This window comes from Sphaeramia orbicularis, chromosome 2, assembly GCF_902148855.1.
Source record: "Sphaeramia orbicularis chromosome 2, fSphaOr1.1, whole genome shotgun sequence".
Lineage (NCBI taxonomy): Eukaryota > Metazoa > Chordata > Actinopteri > Kurtiformes > Apogonidae > Sphaeramia > Sphaeramia orbicularis.
Window position 1 is genome coordinate 3,293,941 of NC_043958.1, and position 7,022 is coordinate 3,300,962.

Consider the following 7,022-nt stretch of genomic DNA (forward strand, 5'->3'; position numbering starts at 1 on the left):
GAAGATGAATTTAAGCATGTGCTTCTATTTTTTTGTACGTAAAAAAATATGTGAATAACCAATTAAGTGTTTTATCATGATCAAAACTAAAATTATGTGATTTTTATAGAGGGAGGAAAAGCCAATTCTTAGAACAGCCAACTGTGATCACGTGTTTTCAGAGAAAGCGAAACAACTCTGAAACTGAAACTTACTGCTTAAAAAGGCTGTGATAGTTTTATTTTATGTTTTTACAAACTTATGTACAATTTATGACTGAATCCTAAACCATCAAACATTACTGGATGTTAGAATGTTTGAAAATCGAAATAAAATGTAATTTTAACAAGATGTGCTAAATACAAAATCCCATTTTTTTTACCTTTACAAACAGTGTATTACTATTGTCATTAGTAAATTATCATGACTTCAGCACAGAACCCTTCTTGTTTGTTAATAATGTGACAATAAATTTTAAACATGAATGCTGTTAATTCACAAAATCAGAACAATTACAAGTGTATCTGAGATATTTAGTTTGTTCAGACATGAAAACAACTGTTATTTATTCTGTAATTCTGTTATTTCATGAGAAATATATTGTATATGTTAGCGCTACTGTTAGTCCTATTTCACATAAAAGCCTACTGTAAAAAGGGTCTCACACAGACTACCTTTAACTTTAATTTAGACACTTTCGTTTTTTTGTCAGGCTGTACATATACACACGCAGGATGACTAATCTTTCCCTGATGTAATTGTGTTATACTGTGTTGTCTTTAAAGTGCTTTATAAATCAAGTTGATTTGACACTGCTCTTGAAGAATATTTATATTTAGTGATTATACAATTATACAGTTGGGTTTTTTTGTTTGTTTGTTTGTTTTTGTTTTGGATAAGCAATGTGATAGACTTTTTTTTTTCACTTTTTTCACTGTAAAAAGGTTAAATATGAAGAGAAATGAACCACACAGCAGCATGAATTTGCATCATGTTCATCTATTTAAGCATCTGTACAGCAATTGGTTACTAGAACTACAATCTCATCCCCATTGGAGCGTTTTTGTTTTTGTTTTTTTTGTTTGAATTGTTGACTGGAGTAACTGATCAATAGCAGAATCAATAAAATAATCTACATAACTGAGATTGGAAAATTTGTTTGATTACTATTATGACAATTATGTCTAATGTCACTAATCTGTATCATAGTTATTGAATGTGTTACACTAAAATTAACAATCTATTAATATATTAGCATCTGCATTACAGCAACAATGCAAACTGTTCTATAACAAGTAACAAATAACTATAATAAATATTTACTTATATAGATAATATTTGTCCAGTACATATTGGTGTTCTAACTGTGTTTTAATAGAGTGTTTTATATGTATATTTGGTACATATATATTTAGAGCTATACATATGCGTATGTGCGTGTATATATATTTTTGTAGTTTTGATTATTTATTTCCTGCTACTTTTTTATTACACTTGCACAGAGCAGCTGTAACACACAATTTCCTTTGGGATTAATAAAGTATTCTGAATCTGATTCTGAAATAAATTTAGACAGTAAGGGGTTTAGTGTAGCCATACACATAAATCAAGTAAAAAATATATCTATTGAAGTAGAGAACATGGAGTCCATTTCATCAACTGATTTTTTTTAACTCCAAGAAATGAGGTAATGAATCATACTTTTTTTTTTTTTTTTTTTTTTTTTTTTTAAGAGCTACTCCATTTTTGAGTGAACCAGCTAGAGTTACACCAGAACCAACATGTCATTCACACTAAATAAGCCGAGGAACATCCATGAATTAAACCCTCAGCTGAAGAACTAACCAGTATTCTCCCTTTAAAGTTTAAAATCTATAATTCCATCTTATTTTACCTCCAGCTGCTCCTGTTTTTAATTAGACTTCTCTGTTTTTAATTCATCTTTGTCACTTTTACTTTTGGTATTTCTGATATGTCCAGTGTACAGTATGTTTCAAATGTTTTGTTTTCTCGGCTATATTGTAAATGAGGTTGCTTCCTCGATATATCTCTGAGTTTAAACAAAGGTTATGAATGAATGAATGAATGAATGAATGTATGAAAGTCATGTACTGGTTGCAGATATTTCAAACAGTGTACTTTGGCTCTCCCTAGTGTTGGAAGAAAATATAATTGTCTTTGTCAAATACTGTTCTTTTGGTTCAATTGAGGGTTTGATGTCAGTGAACATACCATAACCATACCATTGGAAACATAAATCTATAATAGTTACAAAGGGTCAAATGCAGAATACAAAAACCACAGCTTTACATCATAACCATCATTTTATTTTACAAGCAATCACCGGTTTCAGCCAATAAAATTGCATCTATCATATCAGTTATTTTATTATTGATGAATTTCTTATGGTGCATTTAAATACATTTTGACATTAGTTAGACTTGGGTATACATATATATTTTTACACATATAACAGTCAAACTAACATGAATTAACGTGCAACAATGATCAGCAAAAAAAACACCCTTACATTCACACAACTTATGTTCAGTTTACACACAGATTTAACAAATGGCCTCATGTTTGATAAGCTGTTTACTTCAGTCTTAGATGCAAGATATTTGTATTTATATGCACAAAACTTCACCTCAATCCTTCTTTTTGTACTCTTCCACAAAGGCACATAGAACTTTTTAACCCATAAAGACCCAAACAGCCCAAATCATCTACTGATCTAAACTGTTTAGTACCTGTTGATCCAATCATTACATCAATCCATGTAAATAATTGGTGTAAAATACAGTTTGTTCTCTTTTCATGGTCATCAGATATGACTCATTTGGACGTTCAGAGGCTCTGTGGTTACCATGGAAACACTGTCATCTTCTACAGCATTGATTCACCAGTAAAACCCATGGAGTTGGATCAATGACAGTGGATGGACACAATGGGTTTACAGTCAATTAATGATGTATTTTGATGAAAATGTCACTTTTTGCTTTTTTTTTTTCCAGATTTTATCTAATAAACTTTCAATTTACTCTGAGCTTTTATGAACATCTATATGATCAGTGAATTAAATATGGGAAAATACCTGAAAGATACAAAATGCAGAGGATAATATTGTAATAAATTGTGATAAATCACTTGGGAAAGAGAAAAAAAATCATTAGGAAGTTGTGACAATAATATTTGTGGGTCTTTAAGGGTTAAAACTGTATGAAAAGTTACATGATTAAATACATACAGAATGGTAAGGGTAGAATATAAGAATAAAAGAAACACATAATATCAATATATGTTGATATATATTAGCAGGAAATGTCATTTGTCTAAAAAGCCATTTTGCAGAAATGTGACTTATAAAAAAAAAAAAAAAAAAAAAAAAAGCAGTTAACTCAAGGTCACCGCAGAATCACAAACGTGAAACTGTGCTGCTCTGAGACGCTCTGTTCCAATAGCAGAACAAAGTCTTTTAGGTCAGAAACCCCCTGTAAAGCACAACAACAGTCAGGACATCTGCACTCAGCTTCAAATCCTCCCTCTGAGATCACACTTTCTGCTCTCACATTGTCATTTTGGCCGACCGATTGTAAATAGCTTAAGGGGATGGAAAAAAACTAAAGGCTTTATATGTTTCCTCAGAATTCTAGCAGAACCATGCAAATCATTTGTGACTATTAGAACCAATGTTTTTATAAGCAGCTAATATCTTATAGCATACACACAGTATAATATAATATAATATAATATAATATAATATAATATAATATAATATAATATAATATAATATAATATACATACAATTTATGCACATATGTATTTTGCAAATGCAATGTGCAAAAAAACAAATGTCAAATGTAAAAAAAAAAAAAAAAAAAAAAAAAAAACCCACTGACATTTACTTACTCAGTGGTGACAGAAATATTCAGGTCCTTTAGTTTAGTAAACATAAGAACACAAAACTTACCTGTTACATGTAAAGATTCAGCCTTTAAAATGAAATTAAATGAAGGAAAAACACACAACTATCAGCAGAAAATATACTCTTATAAAAAAGGAAATAAAAGGAGTGAGTGTAAAAGGGGCATTTTATATACAGTGATTTGTTGGATTTTTTAAATGTAAAAACACCATAAACAAACATCCTATTAGTATCATAGTTAAGGGGGACAGTTTTAACTTCTGTACAAACTGTTAGATCAATAACAATCATTTTCTACGTCAGAATATTTACACTATATGATTTCAATAATATGGCCAATATTAAGGCCAGTTGAACATGGTGGTTTTGAACCTTCTTATGACTAAGACCAGATATAAAACTCTGTCTAGGCCATTTCTACAATAAAAACACACCTTGAACCTCACAGATAACGACATACCTCATATACAATCATGGAAAAAATTATTAGACCGACCTTGTTTTCTTAAATTTCTTGTTTGTTTTAATGCCTGGTACAACTACAGGTACATTTGTTTGGACAAATATAATAATAACAACAAAAACAGCTCATAGTATTTTAATTTCAGAGCTGATATCTATCTATTTTTCATAGTTGTCTTGATAATAACCAAAATCACTTCAGTTCTTACATCAATATCTATGGCACTGTACTGACAAAAACAGTGCTTTTAGGCATTCCCTGTTTTCTTTTCTGTCTGTTTTAGTCACATGATACACACAGGAGTTAGTACTGGATTGCATAACCATTGTTTTTGATGACTTTTGATGGTCTAATAATTTTTTCCATGACTGTATATGAGGCATGGTGTCATCAGGGGTGTCAAACGTGTGGCCTGTGGTCCAAAACCGGCCCGCTAAAGGTTCCAATCTGGCCCACAGGATGAATCTGCAATCTGAAACAACTATGTAAAGAGTTAAAGAGACTTTCAGAGACAGTTTTCCAGTGGAAGTTTCATTCTAGATAAATATGGATCTGTTGGAATTCATGATGTATTTTTTGGTCCTGAGGAGACGGCACATTTATCTTTTGGTCTCGAGGTGAAAAAGTTAGTGAATAAAAGGAAACAGAGGATATTCAGTGTGAAAATCACCAGGGCTTTAATGTAAACAGAGCCTGGTCGTCATGGAGATTATTCATAAACAACAGTAAAGCAGGTTGACACAGTGAAATGACGCTAACATTAACAGTATCAATAAAACCCGGAGGAGTTTAATGTTAGCAGCTATGACAGACGACGCATCACTGTAGGCTCCGCCCCTAGAGTCACCGCCCCCTTTGCTAAGCAGCCAATCAGAGACGTTGCATCGGTGCAGTTTAATTGATGCTGTGGTTAAATGCTTGTGTTTGTTTAAGGTCTTTAACCCTTTGTTGTAACTGTTGTAAATGGTCCTAGTGTCGTCTTTACTGGTCAAATACAACCAGACTTTAGAGGAAACAACCAAAATATGGAAATGACCTGATGATGCATTTGACCTGATGATGTCACAGAACCGATAAGAGAAATCATTAAACAGATTATTGATTTGATTCCCATCCCTACACACTGCAGCCAGCCACCGACGGGTGGGTGGGGGATGAGCTGTCACTACATCCATCAAACAAAATCATAATCAAGATACTCATGCGTATATAAATTCACCCAAATTCACCTTTTAATTTACTTTGCCTGCTTATATCTTGGCAGTTCTGTTCTCACAAAGTCCTTGCTGTGAGACATTCAGGGTCACAACAACACATATCCTCCGACACATTCTCATCTTTGATGCTCTAGAAAACGGATCACAGCGAGGAGTTTGCAAACAAGCACATGGACAGGAACAGGCGATGTGTCAGAGTCATTCAGTTCATGTTTTTTAAAATTAAAAAAACAGAGGAACACATGGAAGACACCCTGCTGGGTTTACTGCGGTCAAGGCTCAGATCAGGACATGTTTTCAGATGTGAACAGGAAGCAGCAGGACTATCTATCTATCTACACAATATTGACAAAAGTATGTGGACACATTGCATTCAGGTGTTTCTTTTCTTACAGGGGTCTGGGATACAAAACAATAATGACTAATGTCATAATATAGTTTTATATTGGGATAAATATCATTGCATTGGTTAGTTCGGTTCAAATTGTTATCTTTGTTTGCAAAATGCCTCAGTGATGGTTTTTACTTAATTTCTCCCAACATTTTGAGATTGACTTTTGTTTTGTTTTTTTATTCACGACTATAATTTTAAATGTTCTACCTCTAAATTTCTAAAATATTTTTCATGCTCTGACTTTAAATAATAATTTTCTACCACAACTAGCCATCTATTTTCTTCACATTTTACTGAGGAAGAAAAAGCTCCCATTAAACTTAAAGGAAATATTGATGTTTCTAAACTATATGGACAAAAATATTGGGACATATCATATCTACAGCTGTAAGATGTCCTGTTCATGATGATTTGAGATAAAAACATCAATATTTCCTTAAAGTTTAATTGAAGATGTGAAGAAAGTAGATGGGTAGTTGTGGTAGAAAATTATTATTTACAGTCAGAGCATTAAGAATATTTTTGAAATTTAGAGGTAGAACATTAAAAATCATAGTCGAGGTTACAAAAAAAAAAAAAAAATCAGTGTTGAGAGAAATTAAATAAAAACCATCTCTGAGGCATTTTTGAAGCACAGATAACAATTTAAACCAAACTAACCAATGTAATGATATTTATCCCAATATAAAACTAAATTATGGTATTTGTCATTATTGTTTTGTATCCCAGACCTCTGTTAGAAAAGAAACACCTGAATTCAACGAGTCCGCATACTTTTGTCCATATAGGGCAGGGGTGTCAAACATATGGCCTCTGGGCCCAAACCAACCCACCAAAGAGTCCAGTATGATGAATTTGTGAAATGCAATCAATAACAATCAATGATGCTCAAATCATTTTAGTTCAGGTTCCACATACAGACCAATAGGATCTAAAGTGGAACAGACCAGTAAAAATACTATCATATCAAAACTCCTTTTTTTTTCTCTTTGTTTTAGTGTAAAAAGGTAAAATTACATGAAAATGTTTACATTTGCAAACTAT